The following is a 21,406-nucleotide window of genomic DNA, read 5'->3' on the forward strand; positions in this document are numbered from 1 at the left end:
GTTTTTGGTGTTGTCCGCATTTCTGGTGGTATTGGTGTTGTTAATTTTGGTGCTGATTTAGGGTTTGTTTAGGGTGGTGTTTGCTGTGTTAGTGATGGGGCTGTTTAGGGTGGTGGTTTTGCGGTGGTTGTTCACGTTGGGGCTGTTGTCGGTGGCGATGTGTTAGTGTTGTTGGCAGTGGTGTTGTCATTGGTGTTGTTTCTGGAGGTGGTGGTGCTCTTGGTGATTACTTTGGTTGTTAATGTTGATAATTACTATTATTTGTGTCATTTTTATGACTAGTACAAGCAGTATTAAACCTGCACAATTCTGAGTTGTATAAAAATGGATACTCATAGTCTGAATAATGTGGAGAGGTATTCATTCAACAAGTTGTCATTTGCAGTGGCGTACAACTTAAGCTCAGTGCATGTTCACTCATTGCGTTCTATGCTATGCATACAAATACATCCAATCAAGGGGCCTCAACAGTGACGTGATGTTTTGCTGCAACATATTCTTCTATTTGAAGTTTGAGCCTGTTTGGATAGCTTGCGTTTTAAAACGGCGGCGCAGCGTGCAATCAGCCGCATCGTCCGCATAATGCTATCATTTATCACCCAAAAGACTTACGTGATTAAAGCTCCACTTAAGAGACCTCGCCGAAATCTATGGACTCCTAACAATAAATCGACCAGCGTCTAACCTCCCGCCACTCTAAAGAGTCATCGGAGGAGGAGACGGCTGCTGGTTACTTTCAGCCCACGCATCTTTGGCCCACTCCAACTTCTTTCGATTCAAACTCTTTTTTTTTTTTTTCCCTTTTGGCTTCGACCTTCAATGAGTCGCTGGTGATTTGATGTTTTTTGTAGAAGCATGTAGCTTTTCCTCTGCAGGCGGGATGAACATAAAGATGTCAAGTCTGTCTGTTGTGATTATTCCAGCATCTCTTACAAACTGGACTTCCGCCATCAGGCTTTAAGGCACATGGACCTCCAGCTTCATCTATTAACCTTAAGATGGATGGATTCGGGGGATTTATGTGGATACTGCAGTCTCTGCGTTCACCATGTCTGCCCAGACATGGCTATAAATGTCAACTTTTATCAATTTGAACAAGAGGAGAAGACTACGGTAATGCTCCTAAAATCACCACGAGGTACTTCAGGCACTATCTGTAAATGACTACTATAGAAATGTTCGAGTGGTTTAAAGTCAGGGATCGGGTTTTAATTCAAATAAAGGTTTCGGGTTTGGGTTTCAAATTAGGGTTAGGGTCTCAAATACAACTGAGATTGGCTGGCAACCAGTCCATGTTGCATCCCGCCTCTCGCCCCACGTCAGATGGCATAGGCTCCACCTCACCCGGTATAGAAGAGGGAGGGTTTCGAGCCAAGGTTTCCGCCAGGTAACCCCCAAGTACCACATGAGTAGCCTGTGGCCCTGTTCTAAAAAAAAGGTCACTGTGACGGGACATTGGGATTTCCTAAGAATGTTTTCGGAATGATCATTTAAAACTGTTAACACTTCTAGAGAAATAGTGTTGCCTATTGATATCTGTTACCTAGCTTTTGAAATCATTGTTGATAATTACAGAGAAATCAATGACATGATCAGTGTCTTCACATCGAAGAATATCAGACTTTATTAATAACAACATTGAATGAAAATAAGTTTAATTTGAGCAAATTGTTATATTTTTTTTTTTTTTTTTTTTAGCAAATTGTTATATATTTCCCAAGTGTATCAAACTGAAACTCAGTTTCAAAAAGGTTGCTGAGCCCTGGTTCAGGGTTCCAAGAGTTTCAAATTGGGTTTTGAGCCAGGATTATGGTTTCAAATGAGCATTTTAAGCCATCTTTAAGGTTTCAAATGAGGGTTTCAAGCCAAAGTTAGGGTTTCACGAGATGGTTAGATGTTCACATTGAGTTTTCAATCTAGGGTTAGGGTTTCAAATCAAAGTCAAGTGAGGTTTAAGCAGATTGAGTACCTAAAAGTTCTCCCAAAACATCCTTCACCCTCCAATGTTGAGGACACAGCGGTTGCAGACAGTGCTGACATGTATAGAACAAACTCCACTTCACAACATACCTGGCAGCGCTCACATCTCTGCTAGTTAAAAGCTTTCCGACGCACGGCACGTGAGCCGGATCCCGTTTCACTTTAAAGAGCCTGCGGGAAGCACAGCCGTTTGCCTTCGGCGGGAAAACACGGCGCGTTTATTCCGGGAAGGCGCTTCGACGATGAGGTGATGATGGGCGGAGGTGATGGATGAAGGCAGGAAAACAAAACAGCTCCTTTGCTGGATTAGTTTATCAGCTCATCTGTGTTTGTTGCATGCATTCATGCCAGCGTCTGACCTTCTGGATGATTCTGGTTGCAGGAAGCTGAGGAGATGAGTGTGGCGCTTACATCAGCCTGTTGATAACGTAACGGAAACTCTTTGGACTGGACAGAAAGTGTGAAGGATAAGATGGGAGCTGATTCGATTTGAATCGTTTTTTTAGGGTTTCAAATCAGCGTTAGGGTTTCAAGAAGGGGATACATTTTCAAAACAGGGTTTGAAACTGAGATTCGGGTATGGTGTTTTGGTTTTGAGATGGAGGTGAGGTTTCAAGCCAGGGTTACGATTTCAAATGACTTTCGAGATAGAGTTAGGGTTTAAAATATGCGTTTCAAGCTAGTGTTAGGGTTTCAGTTAAGGGTTAGGATTTGAGGTTACGGTTTCAAATTATGGTGTGGGTGTCAAATTAGTTTCAAGACAGAGTTAGGTTTTAAAATGGGGGTTTCAAGTCAGGGTTTTGAGGCCGGGTTAGGGTTCCAAGCAACGGTTAAGATTTCAAGTCAGGTTTTAAAATGATGGTTCTTAGAAGGTTTAAGGTTTCTAGTTGGGGGTTCAAGACATGGTTAGTGTTTCAAATAGGGTTTAAATCTAAGGTTATGGTTTGGATTTAGGGTTTTGAGACAGGTTTAGGGTTTTAAATTGGGTTCCAGCAAGGGTTAGGGTTTTAAGACATGTTACCATTTCAAATTATGGTGTGGGTGTCAAATTAGTTTCAAGACAGAGTTAGGTTTTAAAATGGGGGTTTCAAGTCAGGGTTTTGAGGTCGGTTTAGGGTTTCAAGCAACGGTTAAGATTTCAAGTCAGGTTTTAAAATGATGGTTCTTAGAAGGTTTAGGGTTTCTAGTTGGGGGTTCAAGACATGGTTAGTGTTTCAAATAGGGTTTAAATCTAAGATAGGGTTAGGCTTTCAGGTTAAGGCTCCAGAAGGGTTAGGGCTTCAAATTAGGGTTGCAAGGCCAGGTTATGTTTTAAAGACATACTCCATAACGGGGGAAAGAGCGCCATCTGGTGTGGCAAATGCAATTGACAAAATTCAGTAGTCTGCAGATTATTTACACTTTAATTACGCAATGTAGCAATTGCTCTGTATTGAATATAAAATGTTTCCAATGTACTCTGAGTGCAAACTGTTTGTCGTCAATTTCTGTCGCGTCCTGGTTTGGTTGATGTTGGCTTATGAACGTCTCGCCCCGTGATGAATGCACCAGCGTTTCCATTTCATTTAGTCTCGGGAGGCGGGCGTCGTCCCAAAGGTTCGGCGGACGCTTTCTTAATCTGGCGCATGATGAATTAACGGAGCGAGAAAGAGAGGGGAAAGCACTTTGAGAGCACCAACACGCCGTCTAAAGCGATTAGACAGACTTATGAGTAAATAGTGGTTTTTTAGTAGTATAGTTAGTTTTTATAGTTTTTTAGTTTTTAGTTTTTTATAAATATATATAAAAAATTAGTTTTTTATAAATATATATATTTAGAGAGAGAGACAGAAAGAGAGAGAGCGCATGCTTTTAATGGAGCTTCCAGGAAGCAAAGTGAAGTAATGCGACACAACTGTTTTCTCTTCCCGTCACTCGCTGATGAGAAATAAATGAATGAGATTAAGCCCTGAAAGCGGCCGGACGACCACGGTGTGTGTGCGTGTGTGATGCGGTGATACACACAGCACTCACTCAAAGTGAGCTGCTTTCAAAGTGGCGCCATATACGCACGCTTGTAAACTGCCCGATAACAACTGAGCGCTAATATCTGTTTTGTCTATTAACTGAGCAAATGTTTGTCGGCGAGAGCATCCAGCGTCATGACGCGCTTTAATGGGGACTCTTTCCGTTTAATATCAGCATTTTAAACATTTGACAATCGTGGAGAGGAAAGAGGAATTTGAAACTGAATTTGCCTTTTTATGCCCGTCTAAATATAGCCCTAACCCGGATGCCGTAACTTCGAACTCGAAAGCCAGAATTCCCTAGTCCTTAAGGATCAACCCCTAACCCTTATCCTAACGATAACCCCTAACCTTTCCTAACCTTTCCTATAAACTCTAATCCTAAACCTTAGCCTCTAATCCCTCTAAACCCTTAACCATAACCTCCTTACCGCACTCACTAACACTAACCCGAAACACATAACTCAATAGCCAAAAGCCCCAACCCAAACCTTGACCTCTTCACCCAAACTCTAACCCAAACCCCTAAATTTAAAGACCTAACCCCAATCCTAAAACTAACGCCTAAACCTAAAGTTTTAACCCTAAAACACTAATTCTGAAGCCACAAATTATTATTGTGCCCTCAGTCTTGTGTTTGTTTTACAGTTTAAGATGTCACAAAAGCAACTGTTCTGCTTGACATGTTTTTTTGTTTGTTTGTTTATTTACAAAAAGCTCGTTTTCTCTGCTTGTCGGCATTTTGGGTGAAACCAACCCATGTTTTGCTGATTCCAAAAGAACAGGAAAAGCTACAAAACAAAAACAAACATTTTCCCGTCAGAGAAGCCCAAGCATACAATTTCCTCTTTTTTGACCATGTGGATCACTTCTAGCATTTGTGTGTTTATTTCTAGAGCAGCGTGGCAGTTATCATGTATAACTGTCAAGAGGAGCGATCATATGAATTATAGTGCCGGCTGAAATCCCGCATCTCCAAAACCGTCGCTTGAACATTGAGCCATTGACATTGTATCGTCAAAGAGCGCAATCCATTTTCAACACTCCCTATTGGTCAATAATTAGAAAAGAAAATAACATACCCACGTGGGGACTAAACAATAGTATCGATTTAGACCAATTTTGGACATGAGCAGTTTCCGCCCGATGCCAGAGATCCACGCATGGCAGTGCGTGCACTCTACTGTGTTTCGACTACAGGTGTGTGGATCATTTCTATTCCTATACAGTATACTCCATCTGTATTCCATCCTCTCTCCATCCTGAGCACAGCTTGCATTATATCATTTGAAGCATAAAACTCAAGTGCATAACGACGCCATTAAAGTTTCACAACTTACTGATAATTGGCAGAAGTGTCATATGATAACAATAAAAATAATAAAAAGCATAACTAACGTAACTGAATTATCAGCCAGAACTAAGCTCTCTAGTTTCCATAAGGAAGCGGCTCGTCTTCTGATTATAATTATCACACGAATGGCGTTCTTAAGGAGTAAATTAGTGCCTGATTTGGCCAAAAAATGAGCACAGATCAGGATAAAATTCACTGAGTAAAAAACACTGTAGGCGTAGATGCAGAAAGTGAAATGTTGACCCTGTGTGCGAGTGTTCCTCTTCATTAGCTGCTGTGTTTTATCACACACACACAAAGAACGTGTAGCGCCACAGTTTTTCGCCGCAGAGGGACGCTGACGCCAACATGAAACGGCCAGAAATTCTCGTCAAAAGCGTCTGCAAGCGCCCCGCGGCTGGCGAGGCTTTAAAACCGCCACGCTTCTATGCAAATGTGAAAAAGTTTGCCATCTTTGAACGCATACTCTTAAGCGCCCGTGGACGCCGTCTCGTACACACAAAACGAATTTGGCTCGTGGAGACGAGGATGTGTTTTCAGTAGTTTTGCCTTTGGCCTCTGTGTGGAAATAGAAGAAAAACAATACACATTTGTGTCTGGCATATGTTACATTTGGCCAGTAAATAGTTTTTTAATTCAAGTGCACCTTGTATTAGCATGAAAAAGTGCTTCTATTGTGGGAAATCCACGCATCCCTCCATTTTCTTCCACTTACGCAAGGCCGGGTAGAGCTTTAGCAGGGACGCCCAGACTTCCCTCTCACCAGCCACTTCGTCCAGCTCCTCCCCTTTCCGACTGAGGACCACGGCCTCGGATTCAGAGGCGCCGATTCTCATCTCAGCCGCTTCACACTCGGCTGCGAACCGCTCCGGTGAGAGTTGGAGATCGCGGCTCGATGAAGCCAACGGAACCACATCATCTGCAAAAAGCAGAGATGCAATACTGAGGCCACCAAAAACGGACATGGAGTAAATTTTTTGAGATGCATTACTAACCCAGACATAACCTCTCCTCTGTCACACACACACACACACACACACACACACACACACACACACACTCCTCCGCTGCGTCATTTCCATGCAGTTTTGTTTGTCGCTGGCAGTAAATCTTGTTGTTGATCAGAGATTTAATCCTCGGCGGCGTGCGCGCTCATTAGCATTTCACTTTGTGCCTGCCGTCAAAACAAATATTTATCCATGGATTGTTTTGCTTCCCCTTGTTTGATGACGCATCATCAGCATCGCGTTGTTTGTGCGTCTGATTGTGTGTGTTTGTGTAATTATAGTTTGGGTGCGCCGGGATCAGGTTGAGACGATTTTGGCGATCAGGCGATTGGTGGTCGCCTTCTCTGCATCTTGTTTGCTTCTGTTGTTTTCACTGCATCCATCATTCATATTTTTTATAAACTACAGTGTGAAGACAAAATTGATTTGTGGATGTGTGTGTGTGTGAGGGTAGATTGATAAGTAAATCAAGAAATGGATTGACGGATGCTACAGTAAGTTGACAACAGCTGTTAGCCTTTCTCATTCCAACTAAAATTGATCAAGCATGAGAAAATCAGAACTGGAGCTAAGATGCACAATAAAGTTTATGAAATAAAAACTTGGGAGACAACAATGTTGCCAGTTTAGCAAAACGTCAGGAAATGATAACGTGCCTTCCCCATTTCACAAAAAAAAGTTGAGATTTTTCATTGAACGTCATATTGTGATTGTATAAAGTTCTGTCAGAAATGTATATTGCTTAAGCCTAAATTCTACACATTTTATATACAGTTATATATCTATATTCAAATAGATAATGTACATGCAAACAACAAAATATTTGAGTACGCTGACAGGGTGGTTATTTTTGGCTAACGTTAGTATTTCAAAAGCACATGTTAAAGGAAAGTTATTTAGTGTCATTTAACTACTTATGACATACGCTGCAGTTAGCACATGCCAAAATCACACACATGGTATAAAATAAAATAAACACATTTTAAGAGACTTATTGTCCTGGTATGTGTGCAAATGCTTGGCCACTTATAATACTGGGTTACAAAAAAAAAAAAAAAAAAAAAAAAAAAAGTAAGTTGTCTCTGTTTTTTCAACTGATTTTGGACAATTTTGCATCGCTGAATCTGAAAATGACATCAGTTTCTTTTATTGAGGGCAGGTTATAATGCTAACTAAGACTTTCTGAAAATCAGATTTTCTTATGAAATTGATTACATTTTGTGACATTATGAGTTGAATTTTGTGAATATTTCTCATCTGGGATAGGTTTTTGAGAAAAAAAAAAAACATTTCTAACACAGTTTATTCATCAAACATTACAAACTTCACTTACTGTAAATTGAATAGTAAACATTAATAAAAGCAAGTAACCTTCCGATTGTTAGTGTACGACATTTCTTACAAAGACTCCCCCCCCCAGGTTGAGAATCCTTGATAGAAAGCAAAAATACCTGGATGTAAAAAAAAACAAAAAACCTGGCCATTGTTTAAAAGGTTGACCTGATAGCGCATAACCAATGTGATATTTGGATTCAGCACATTAAAATGATCCTTAATCATTGAAAATAAATCTTAAACAATACATTTTGTTGTTGACCAGTGTAATAAGACCTCAGAGTTTCATTATTGTGCTGCATTTTCATGATGACTAAGTGATTCTGATGAGGACACCAAAGGCACTTTATAGCGATCGTGACCCAAAAGCTTTTCTTGCCAGTTTGCTACTTTGATAGGTTTTCCTTATTTGCTGGTGAAACCACCTTCATCCTCTTATTACCCTCATATTGTGCGCCCTTCATTTTCTCATCATCATATGTTGTTTTTATCCTAACCTCACCTTATTGTCTCCTCGCCCACTCATGAAACTGTCTCTCATTATCATTCATTTGTCGTTATTCTCTTCTCGTCATCCTGGTCCTCATCTCGTAATGCTGCTCTCTCATCGTCCACATATCTGGCCAACCACTCATCATCCGCCCATCAACTTGTCACCAGCGATTGGCCTCACATCATCGCCTCGTCTTCCTCCTTCCATGAGTTATCCTGTCATTATCCTTTCATTCTATACTTCATTCGTCTGTGTACTCGTGGTTTTGTCACCGTCCTCTCATCATCCCCTCACCATCCTCTTATCATCTTCGTCTTTGATCGTCTTCACACCGTCGCCTTGCTGTCTTCTCCTCATCCATTCATTTTCCTCTAATCAAGTTGTCGCGGTCTTCTCGCTATCCGCTTTTGCTCTAAGGCAGTCATTTTGAAAGTGTTGCGCAAAATAATCACTCGCAATTGTATTTAACTTTTCAGTCCAATTCATTTGCATTCATTCTTCACTAACGTTTGGTTGAAAACATTTATTTAGGTACAATTTGTATTTAACTTTCACGTGCATTAGATTTAATGGGATCATTCAGTATGATTTTTTTTGTTGCTATATTTTGTTGTGTTTTATTAGGAAAATAGCACTCTATGCTACGTTATAAAACAGTAACAACATAAATGGAATGTAAAGAATTAAGCAGTTTGTGCTTTCATTCATTCTGGTATGTGTGGCTTTGCCACCAGGAGGTGGTATAATACAGTTACGCAAACACAAATGAAGAAGAGTTTCACAAATACTATAAGCGACTTTGTAAACTACAGTAACAGTCATTTTTTCACACCTTGAAGCCTCTTTTTTTGAAGAAATTGTACAATTTGTCAGACCGCTGCTTGTTGTTAAGTGGCAATACAACAATCAAACGATACGTTTTTGCTCGCAAAAGATCGTCTGAAAGATGGCTCGAAATCTCTGTATCTCGAAAAACCCGAAGGCCGGGTCACTTGTATCTCAAGGCACTACTATATTTCTTTTCAGTTGCACTTGGTGTAAAACGCATTGAAGATCCTTTCTTCTTCTCGCCATCTTATTTGTCCTTGATTGTCCTCCCACCATCGCCTTGCTATCCTTCACATCCTCATTTTCTTCTCATCATCAGCCTCTCATCCTGATATCACCTCAGCCACGTTAATGTATGAACAAAGAACGTCGCAGCAAACACAAAGAAAAACAAGTTTCAGGTTTTTTTTTTGCCCACGTCACTTGCATGAGAAATTACACACGTCACTCTCGAGCGCCGGCCCCCTCTGCGCGCTGCGCTTAACGCGTTTAGCTGCGGTTGACAACAACAATGATCAGAAGTCTCCTTGAGAAGGCCTGGTAAGAAGGTGAGCTGTCCCCTTCACTAAAACCACTCATTACTCAACTCACTCCCTGGATGAATGGCCACCGAGCGCCTGCCCCTTGAGTGCGCATGGACCCCCGTGTATGTGTCTCTTAGTGTATGTATGTGTGCGCTTGTGTGTGTGTGTGTGCGCTTGTGTGTGTGTGTGTGTGTGTGCATGGAATAGAGAGGGGGGGAAAAGAGAAGCATCCCTCTAAAAGAAAGAAGTGGCAAACTGGATGGAAAATGAAATGAACCTGAAGAGAGCGCCTGCTGAATGTGTTTCGGAACAGCGGCCGTATTGATTCCGCTGTGGAGGAAAAGTTAGGGCCCTGCAGACATTTTGTGTCTATGTCGCTTCTGCTAAAAACATGGAGATATTTATACATTTTTCATGTATACCTGTGAGAAAATGTCCTGATGAGGTTTGGTTCCCGGTCTGGCCCGTTACAAGTGGTCACAGTTTTGCAAACCGATAGCTGGTCAAACAAATACAGAATACAGTAAAGTAACAGAGAAAAGGAAGATGGTTCAAACAACTGTTTTAGTGCAGCTAACTAATGCAAGTCAAGATGCTGTACTGATATACAGTACCTGTATGTTGGAACTGAGCGAGATTGGATGACTCGACTTGACTTGCTTGATTTTTGCAACAATAACTCCGGATCTGCTTGAAACTGGAAGGTCAAGACTTAAAATTCCCATCCAAGAATCTTTCCATCCCACCAACCGTCGCCAGGATGAATAACGGTGGTGTGAAAATGACACCGGGCTGCTCGATAAGGACAAAGAGCGCGACTAACGATCCGTCTGCATAATAACCGCTGTGCCTTCATAAGCGCTACGTGATGAAAGAGTGGGAAGACAAAAGAGCCGAGAGGGAGGCCAAAAGATTGGAGACACAAATTTTAGAACAAATGGCCAATGCAGCAACAGGAAGAGGCAGCCCATTTCAGCAAAGCTATTATTTTAATGGCAACATTTGGACTTTTAGGAATATGAAAGATATTTTAGTGGTCTAATCTTGGCTTTTTGTGAACATGTAGTGTAAGTGTAGTGCTAAATATGGCCTTCTAAGGCCAAACATTACCTTTTCATTGCCTAATGTTGCCTTTTTGTGACCAACTGTGTCGATTTAATGGCTAAATGTTGCATTTACATGTAATAATAGCTTGTTTAAGCGCAAAAATATTTTTAATGGTAACATGGCCTTTTAGGGTAGTCGAATATATTTTTGTAGTTCAATGTTGCCTTTTTTGTGAGCAAATAGTGTTTTTTATGCTAATTATGGCCCTTTAAGGCAAAACATAACCTTTTCATAGCTTGATGTTGCTTCTTTGTGAGCAAATATAGTGTTTTCAAAATATTTACGTAACACAGTCCTGGCAAAATAACAACATACTGTATAGCTTTCTGTGAGCAGAATGTCACATGTTCTGCTAACATACAATACTTTGTGGTCAACTAAGGCACAAATATTGCATTTTTGTGGCAAGCAATGTGGACCTGAGAGAAGGCCTGCTTCTTGCTTGCAGTTCTTCCACACAAAAACACACTTACATGGTGATCAACTATCGTACCTTTGTGCAAAAATATTGCCCTTTTGTACGCCAAATATTGAATTTTCGTGGCAAAGAATAGCATCATTGGAAGACTTTGGAGGGTGTTGCGTATGAGTAATCTCGGATGAAATGAAACATCTCATTTGTCCGCTGGTTATCGCAGAGACGCCACGTTCGCTTTGCTCGTCGCCGGCGTTGAAATGGCCTCCATTGTGCGCAATAATGACGAAATAACTTTTAGCCATCTCATACATTATGCATCAATGGAAGTGACTACAGTTGGACGATGTGTGGATAGTATGCCGAGTGTCATTTATCATGTCGCTTGTAGCATATGGAATGTGTTCATGGAGCATCCAACGTTGTCGCGTGAGGACTGTAGCACATATTTAACATGTTGCATATATAATGCAGTTTGTGGAATGTCGCATGTAACGTGGTTTACAGGACATACTGTAGCACAAAAATCATGTAACACAGTATATCACGCAGCATATAGCATGCATTATGTAGCTTGAATCATGAAACATGAATCATGTATAATGTCATATGTAGCTTGTAATATGTAACATCCTATGTTGAAATGTGCCCATGTAATAATGGCGAATTATGTGCAAGTGAGCCGGATTGAAGCATTTGGATGTCACATCGGCTAGTTAGCACACACACTTCTCGTCTTCATCATCCCAGAGTCTTTAATTGCGTGCTATGAAAAATAAGTCACTTTAATCGGACTTGAGCTCATGCATAATTCTGTGTGTGTGTGTGTGTGTGTGTGTGTGTGTGTGTGTGTGGACGCATCTGTATTGGGCTCAATAAGGAGCTTCATGATGGAGGACTTTAGCGTAGGTTCGTCGATACTTTGAGTCGCAGAGGAAGATGAAGATTTACTCTCTGATTTAATGAAACGTGTCAGCGGATTAGCGGGAAGGGAAAGAGCTCTTTGTCCCATCGTCATTTTTTTTTTTTTTTTTTTTTAGGGACGTGTGGTGATTTAAGAAAAGTGTCTGCCAAATGGCGAGATGACACATGAAATCAATGTCAGTGGCGACATTTGCATAATGCGCCGCAGAGCTGCCGCCGGATCGATACTGTGATGAAAGATTACGACTTCTTCTGCAAGAGGGGGGTAAAGGCCGATACTTTCTGTCAGGCACTTTATGAGTTTCTCTTTTAAAGCACTTTGATGCATGCTGGCAGAAAAAGTAATAAGTGTTACACTCTTCTCCAGATGTGCCAAAATTACGATTTAAGTTGAAAGACAGATACTAAAAATGTTTTTAAAAAAATACTGGTAAAAGTAGAAGTACAGTACTGATTCAACTCCTGTGCTTAAGTAAAAGTAACAAGTTTAAATTAATTATTAAAAAGAAGAATGTGTCAATCAAATCATGTGCGTGTCTTGCTGTGGCGACACTTGATGGGATAAGCCAAAAGTCGCAACAGCGGTTGTCATTTATTTACAAAACCTATTTTTGAAAATTACCACAACAGGAAAACAAAATAATTCCCCTCCTTTATCAATTTATATAGTGGTCGAACTGAGAAGGAAAAAAAAAAAATGTTTTAAACAAAGAACTAGCTAGCATTGCCTCAGTCTTTTAGGCTGTCAAAACGTGTTAAATGCCAGAAGCTGGTGTACAATATGCAGCTTGTAGCATTTAGCATGTATCATATAAAATGTAGCATGCAACATTACATGAATCATGTTCCTTATGATATGTAGCATGTTTAGTGTAGCATGCATCATGTAGCTCATTGGTTCTCAACTTTTGTCAGCCTGGGACCGGCATTTTTCTACTGTCACTAAATCGTGACGCACTTAGAGACAATAGGAGCTATAAAGAATGTATTGTTCAAAAACAGCTTTTGTAGACATATTAACATCATATTTTTAAACATACCTTCTCATGCTTACACCTGTATCGTGCATAATCAAGTACAAAGCATGTCCTGTAGCATGTAGCACATTCCAGCTAGCATCACATCACATAGCATGTATCACGTTGAAAGCAGAGTTTGGCAAGTAGCGTGTAAGGTGTCCTAAATCATGTCGTATGTGTCATATAGCATGTAGCATATCGCATGTAGCGGTTGTGTCCACATTAAAAGCCGTGACTATGTAAATGCATTGATTGTGTCATGCATGTTAAATAAGCCAAATGAGATGCAAATATTTACGTTCCATGAGCCACTGTCAGCCTAAGCACAATATCCTGTATGTTACTTAAATATTCTTACATTACTATAGACACATATACCATGTAACAAATGAAATATTTAGTAATGTTTTGTGATGATGTTAGAATAAGCACATCTCAGCAGGGATCAACATATAAATGAGATTTTTGTTTTTCTGGATGGTCACACTCCAACTTCAAATAAGTGTTAGCCGGCGGGGACTTTTCTTTTTCTAATTTATTTATTTTTTAGCCGCCGCAAATAAATCCCTCAACACTGAATTATGAAGTCGCGGCAAAGTGCTGAGCAAACAACTAGACAAACAGCAAATCCACCAAAACACCCCCCCAAGAGATGACAAATATGAAAGTGACACAAAAGTAAAAATCAAAGAAATTGTGAAGTTTAACGAAGTAAGAAAAACATAATGCAGGAGCAGAATTATTGAAATTGTGTGGGATGTTGCTATATCAATTTTGGAGCCCACAAGACACTAAATTGGCCAATTCAGACCAAATTAGCAGACTTCTTGTGTCTTTTCAGGCATAGTCTCTTGACGTTTTTTCAGCATCTATTCATGATAGACATGTCGACTAAATTTAATGTTGCCAAGTGCACTGCAGGCTACAGGGGGTGATTTTTTAAAAAATGTTTTGGGAGTTGTTAATTTCTGAAGGATTCCTGTAAATAAAATGGGCACTTCAAACCAAAATGGCAGACTTCCTCTGTCCTTTCTGCCATGGCTTCTTCAGACTTTTCTGTTGGTCTCCACATGACAGACACGTCTACCAAATTTCATGTTGCGACGTGAAACTGATTTCGGAGGTGTGCATGACGACTCAACATTATTGCACCATCCGGTGACAGAGACATACAGTTGATTGACAGCTCAAAGTGTTTATGTTTATATGAATGCTTTTTCACACCTCTCCATAAGAGACTTGTGTGTGACGTGTGTGTATGTGTGTGTTGCGGTAAAACAGATGACTCGTCACGTATCTTCCACAGGAAGTGCATCTTCATTAGCAACCAATCAAAATCCAATTACGGCTGCTATCTTGCGCATTAGAGCCACATCTTTAAGATGATATGATGTGCGCGTTTTTTTTTTTTCCAATCAAGACAGACTTTAATTAAACCAATATGGTGAGGGCTGGCAAAATCCAGCGAGGCCTATACGGTATTTAGTGAACCCCAAGCCCAGAAATATGTGAGTAATCCTCTACCCAAAGAGGTTTGTAATTGGCTATAGATGCCACAAGATGGTGGCAAAGCTATTGTTTCGATTAGACAAGGCTATTTTATGACTAAATGTTGCTCCTCCCCTTACTTTAACATGGTTCCTCGGCAACAAGATTACATAAGATGGCGCCAAAGCAGTACTTTTATATTAGACATGGCTTTCGATCTGCAAATCAGCAAATGGACAGGTGTTCACTGTACTTCGTGTTTACTATTATTACTTCAATTTGCTAAAAAAAAAAAAAAAACATTTGAAAACGTGTATGATGTTGAATAAAAAAAATGGAAAAACTAAATGTAATTAAAAAAACTGTTGAATAAATTTCAAATATAAAAAAGTTAATAAATAATAAAAAGGTTTTTTTATTTAAAAACAATGTAAAAGTTTACAATGAATAACTGAGTAAAATAAAACAATATCTGACAAACTTATGTTTAACATGTTAAACATTATATTTACATCCGGCGTCTCAGGAAGGGGAAGCAGTGCACCATCAACACTGTGTATAGTGGGGGTGGGACGCTGCTGACCTCAACTCGGGACGTTGTGAGCCGGTGAGGAGAATACTTCGAAGACCTCCTCAATTCCACCGACATGCCTTCCCATGAAGGAGCAGAGTCTGGGAAATCTGAGGCGGGCTCTCCTATCTCTGGAGTTGAGGTCACCGAGGTGGTTAAAAAGCTCCTCGGTGGCAAAGCCGGTGGATGAGATTCGCCCGGAGTTTCTCAAGGCTTTGGATGTGGTAGGGCTGTCCTAGTTAACGCGCCTCTGCAACATCGCGTGGACATCGGGGACAGTGCCTCTGGAATGGGAGACTGGGGTGGTGGTCCCCCTTTTTAAGAATGGGGACCGGAGGGTGTGTTCCAACTACAAGGGTCTACATGTGTTTTGTGGACTTGGAGAAGGCGTTCGACCGTGTCCCTCAGGGGGTCCTGTGGGGGGTGCTTCGGGAGTATGGGGTACCGAACCCCCTGAACGGGCTGTTCGGTCCCTGTACGACCGGTGTCAGAGTTTGGTACGCATTGCCGGCAGTAAGTCGGACTCGTTCCCGGTGAGGGTTGGACTCCGCCAAGGCTGCCCTTTGTCACCGATTCTGTTCAGAACTTTTATGGACAGAATTTCTAGGCGCAGCCGAGGCGTAGAGGGGGTCCGGTTTGGTGGCCTCAGGATTGCATCTCTGCTTTTTGCAGATGATGTGGTTCTGTTGGCTTCATCAAGCCGTGACCTCCAAGTCTCACTGGACCGGTTCGCAGCTCAGTGTGAAGCGGCCGGGATGAGAATCAGCACCTCCAAATCTGAGACCATGGTCCTCAGTCGGAAAAGGGTGGCGTGCCCTCTCCAGGTCGGGGATGAGATCCTGCCCCAAGTGAAGGAGTTCAAGTATCTTGGGGTCTTTGGAATGGGAGATTGCAGTGATGCCGACTTTGTATCGATCCGTTGTGGTAAAGAAGGAGCCAAGCCGAAAGGCGAAGCTCTCGATTTACCGGACGATCTACATTCCTACCCTCACCTATGGTCACGAGCTGTGGGTCGCCTCGGGATCCCCCCGGAAGAGCTGGATGAAGTGGCTGGGGAGAGGGAAGTCTGGGCGTCCCTGCTAAAGCTACTGCCCCGCGACCTGACCTCGGATAAGGGGTAGAAAATGGATGGATGGATGGGAAAAAGGTCATTAAAGAGGAGGCCTGTTAAGGTAATTTCTGTAATTTAGTCACTGTTAAAAATATCTCTGCTTGTGTGGACATGGCGATAGAGAAACTAACCAGCTGGAGATGAATTTTGGTCCAAATGCAGTATAAAGTGTTGAAAATGTCACAAACATTAAGCAGCTGAGATAAGGCGTGGCTCATAAGATTTACAGCTTGAAAAGCTCATCTACATCCGGACTCGATTGGAAAATGATGCATTTCAAGTGTGGAACTTTTTAGCTCCACTGCAGCACCCATCCCCAACATCCGCGCCGCCCTGGACTCGTTTTATATTCCACAAGCAGGTGAAATATGTCTGCGATGTGATTGAAGAACCTTTAAAAGTCTTCCTCCTGAATATGACCCGCCTTATGAGGCATTGCCTCTTTGCTTCGCTTCGCCTCCCCCGCATGCAGAGCGCAGGCGGTCAGGCGGCAGTCGAGCATGTTAGCGGGTTTTTATGTACTCCTGCTGAGGTGCTTATGTTTCCTCCTGTGACGTGTCGGTGGCGAACGATCCGGCTCTTCGGCCAACGTACAGTATGTATTCGCCAGGTGTGTTTTTTCAACTGGCCTGGAGGTGGGTCTCGCCCAGTTTGTCTGTGAGAGTCAGGTTATTATAGCACTGTAGTGACTAACAGATCGCTGTTGATGGCGACGTTTCATCGCTTTGGATTTGAGATCAACACAGCTTTTGAGGAGAGGATAAAGACTGGAAGAATCTCGGCTTGTCACATTCATTATGAGGGAGGGAAATGCCAACACGGAAGTTGGACCAGGTTTAGGAACCTCACACATAAGAGTATGTACACTGTGTATTTTATATATATATATATATATATATATATATATATATATATATATATATATATATATATATATACACACACACACACACACACATACATACACACACACACACACACACACACAAAGTGGGTACGGAAAGTATTCAGACCTTTGATTTTTCACTCTTTGTTATTTTGCAGCCATTTGCTAAAATCATTTAAGTTATTTTTTTTCCTCGTTAATGTACACACAGCACCCCATATTGAAGGAAAAAAAATTAATTGTTGAATTCTTTTCAGATTTATTAAAAAAGAAAACTGAAAAACTGAAACACAGCCATAAGTATAAATATGGGGTGCTGTGTGTACATTAATGAGGAGAAAAAAATGAACTTAAATTATTTTAGCAAATGGCTGCAGTATAACATCCATCCATCCATTTTCTGAGCCGCTTCTCCTCACTAGGGTCGCGGGCGTGCTGGAGCCCATCCCAGCTATCATCGGGCAGGAGGCGGGGTACACCCGGAACCGGTTGCCAGCCAATCGCAGGGAACATACAAACAAACAACCATTCGCACTCACAGTCACACCTACGGGCAATTTAGAGTCTTCGATTAACCTACCTTGCATGTTTTTGGGATGTGGGGGAAACCGGAGTGCCCGGAGAAAACCCACCCAGGCACGGAGAGAACATGCAAACTCCACACAGGCGGGGCCGGGGATCGAACCCCAGTCCTCAGAACTGAGAGACAGAGGCTCTAACCAGTTTTCCTGCAGTATAACAAAGAGTGAAAAATTTAAGGGGTCTGAATACTTTCCATACCCACTGTATATATAAACAGAGTATGTGTCGCTGCAGGTAGTAGAAAGTGTTTATCTAGGTCATGATAAAAGATGAGGCAGTTGATGGAGTGCATGACGAACGCCATGTAACAATGCCTCTGATGTTCAATGCCAGTGTTGGTGAGTCAGCATCCTTAACAGCAGATTTTTAGTTGCACAGGTATATCTGTAAATCATTATTTGGACATCCAAAGCCCTTTCCCAGGCTTGTATTTGTTATTTTATAGTTTGAGGTTTCACAAAAATCACAAGATATTTGCGCCAAAGTCACTGCTCTGCTTGACATGTTCCCTTAAACAAAAAGCTTGTTTTCTCCACTTTTTGGGTCAGAAACTGGTGTTTTGGGTAAAACCTTTACCAACTCATGTTCTACTGCTGATTACTAAAGAATGAGAAAAGGCTAGCAACAAACTTTGTTTCTGGAGAAAGAAGAGTCTCCTCTTCCTTTTGATAGGTTCAGTGCTTATATTGTCACAGAACACATTATTATGCTCTAAAACAGCTGGAAACATGGGGAACTCTGCAAACGGTAGTGAACTAGTTAATAAAGCAATCTGAATAACGCATATTTGAAATAATGTAGTTTCTAAATTAATAATTTGTTTTACATGCAATTTGGTATTAATCGAACGAAAAAAAATTGAGGCGCCACAAAAGGCCGATTCGTTTAAGTAACCAAACTTAAAGAACGACTCTCCAAAAAGAGACATCACTAGTTTCCTCACGTGCGCGCGTTTTTTAATTCACTACATTAAAACGGCAGTGAGACACGACTCACAGGAGGGATGAATAATGGAATGTTTCAGACAGACGGCGCTCACTTTGCAAGCTGATCAAAATCTTCTCTCTGCAGAAAAGCTTTTAAAGAAGAGGCCGCATTTTTCTTCTTTTTCACAACCCTTGAGAACTAAAATCACACAGTCGACCTAAAAAAAAAAAATAAAAAAAAAATAAAATAAGAAATGGCAAATGACCTTTTTCACCGGGTAAATAAAGATGCTTGGTTCGGCCCTTCGTGAACTTGAGTTTTACCGAGTGATTGTATTACCATTTCAATTTGAGCATAAGTTGTTTGCATCACCGCTCGTGTTCTGAAGAGACTAAAAAGGCAAAACGGAGTCTGAAAATTTGATAACAAAACCCTAAAGGGGCTGTGCAGCCCGATAAAGAAATAAATACGATTATTTTTTTCATGATACAGTCCAAACAAAACCCATCTTGTTTTCACCAAATCAAAAATGCCCCCCATAATACTTATTATTGGAGGGCGGGAAACGTAGGGATCCTCAACAACCAATTGATTAGTCATGCCTACTGACTACCTATTCAAATATGACGTGTTAAAGTCAACCTTTGGAGTCAGAAATGCACAAAATTTAATTACTTTACTTTTCTAGGGCAGCCTGTTTAGGCAGCACACATCTACAAACGATAATTGATACATTATGCCAAAAAATTTAAAATATTTACATTAAAAGTCAACCTTTGTACCTCATCCAACTCAGTCAAACATGCCACCCAAAAGACTTATTTTACAACAACCTGTTTAAGCAGCCAACTTGTCTAGACAAACTTGTGGAAGACTAGTCATCAGTAGTTACATAAAAAGTTAACTTTTTAAAAAATATACCACACATAAAACTTAATTCATTTTTTTTTTAGGTGAAGTCTAACTCAAGGTTGTTTTGAAAAGTCGAGGCCAGGCCCCATCCAGACATGTACCAAAACCATCGCAGCGCATTATTAAAACTGTCGTTAGTTTTCTAGAGCAGATCTTTTGGGCAGCAAACTCGTTGGACCTGAATTAATTACACCTGCTTCCGGTTAGTGCCAATTAAGAAGTGCAACATTGTTTTGGAAATTTTGAGGCCACACCGTAGCCCGACGTGTACCCAGACCCGTTGCTGCAGCTGGGCACATACAGTATGCTACTTTACACCCTTTTACATTCAAACGTGGGCCGTCTTTTATCGGTTCGAGCCTGCGAGTCGGGGGATGAGTTAGTTATTACTCGGATGCCGCGATGGCCTGCAGCTCCTCGCCCAGAAGAACAGACTCATTTGCTTCGGATTTATTACATTTCAGATAGCGCCATCTTTATCTGGCCACCTATCCATCTGTCTTTACGAGTCTGTGTGTGTGTGTGTGTGTGTGTGTGTGTGTGTTTGAGAGACAGGACCTTATCTGGGACTTTCATTTTGGACAACTTTATAACCGGCGCTCTCCATTCACACTTGTCTTTTCCCACCAATGCCAGGACGAGTGGGCATGAGAGGAAGGGATCAACAAAAAAAAGAGGCAGAAGTTACAAAGATGCTTTTCGGTGCGGAACTCCTTACGTAAAGCATTTTTTTTTTTCACTTGGAAGTATTCAAACACTGACTGGATTGTCCTGACAATAAGCATGCCGGCAGCATCCCGCAACTTTAAATCACATTTTAACAAGAGGCTGTTTGTTTTTGCTTGTTTATTTGGGAAGTAAAGATAAATTTAAAAAAAATTGCTGATATCAACACAAACCAGACAGTGTGTCTAATATTATTTGATTTTGTGTGTGTGTGTGTGTGTGTGTGTGTGTGTGTGAGAGACGTCTCCATCTCGCCAACATTGGTAATAAACAGCAAGTGACATTTCTGGAGCATCTTATTAGTCAGTGAGCACAGATGAAAGCAACAAATTACAAACAAGCTCCTTAAAAAAGATGCCTCAGGCTCAGGTTGGATTACCTGAAAGCTTGGTTTCATTTTGGAAAAAAGGTCATCAGCACCAAGTTGATAATTCCTGAAAATCTGCACATGAATGATGTCTAAGGACAGTTGAAGGAGCCATTGATGAACACTCATGAATTCGTTTAGGTTTATTCATCTTTCCGTCATCCATCTGTCTATCCATCGATCCATCAAACATCCATGCATCTGTCTATCATTGTCTATTGTACCGCTATCCATCATTTATCAAACTGTCCATCCATCCATGTACCCTTCTGTATGTCTATCAATCCATCCATGTCGAACATCAATTCGCCATCTAATTCTGATAAAACACATTTTTTCGTCTATACAGCCATCGATCAAAACTATCCATCCATCATCATATGACCTATCCAAACCACTCGTCCACTAACATCCATTTATCACCCATCCATTAATAATCAATCCATCTATCATCCATACCCGCTCAGTTATCCATCCATCAATCCATGCATCCATCCATTTTCCCATCCATCCAAACTACCCACCCACTTTCACCCATCCATCAATTCAAACCATCCGCCCGCTGACACCCGCCAATCTGTTTATCATCCAATATCCATTGATCTACTCATCTACCATCTATCCATTTATTTATGAATCCACCTGCCCACCAACACCCATCCAGCTACATCTATCCATCTGTCCTCCATCCATCCAGCTAGTATCTATCCATCCATTCCATCTACCCACTGCCATCCATCCATCTGTTGTTGAATAGCCATGTATTGCACCTTTATCCGCACTCTACTCAGTCCATCTGTCGTCTTCCAGCAAGTGTTTTGGATGGAAAGTCAGTGCTGTAAGG

General features: G+C 41.2%; 1 long non-coding RNA gene across 1 annotated transcript in view; it reads right to left on the bottom strand.

Annotated features, from left to right (window-relative positions):
• Positions 1-5,929: 5,929 nt before the first annotated feature.
• Positions 5,930-21,406, bottom strand: part of LOC133410047 (uncharacterized) — a 31,029-nt gene continuing 15,552 nt past the window's right edge. Inside the window, exon 3 of the long non-coding RNA XR_009769489.1 lies at positions 5,930-6,259. This is a non-coding gene — a long non-coding RNA (uncharacterized LOC133410047). The remainder of the gene's footprint in view (positions 6,260-21,406) is intronic.

The sequence above is a fragment of the Phycodurus eques genome, chromosome 11 (genome assembly GCF_024500275.1).
Source record: "Phycodurus eques isolate BA_2022a chromosome 11, UOR_Pequ_1.1, whole genome shotgun sequence".
Taxonomy (NCBI): domain Eukaryota; kingdom Metazoa; phylum Chordata; class Actinopteri; order Syngnathiformes; family Syngnathidae; genus Phycodurus; species Phycodurus eques.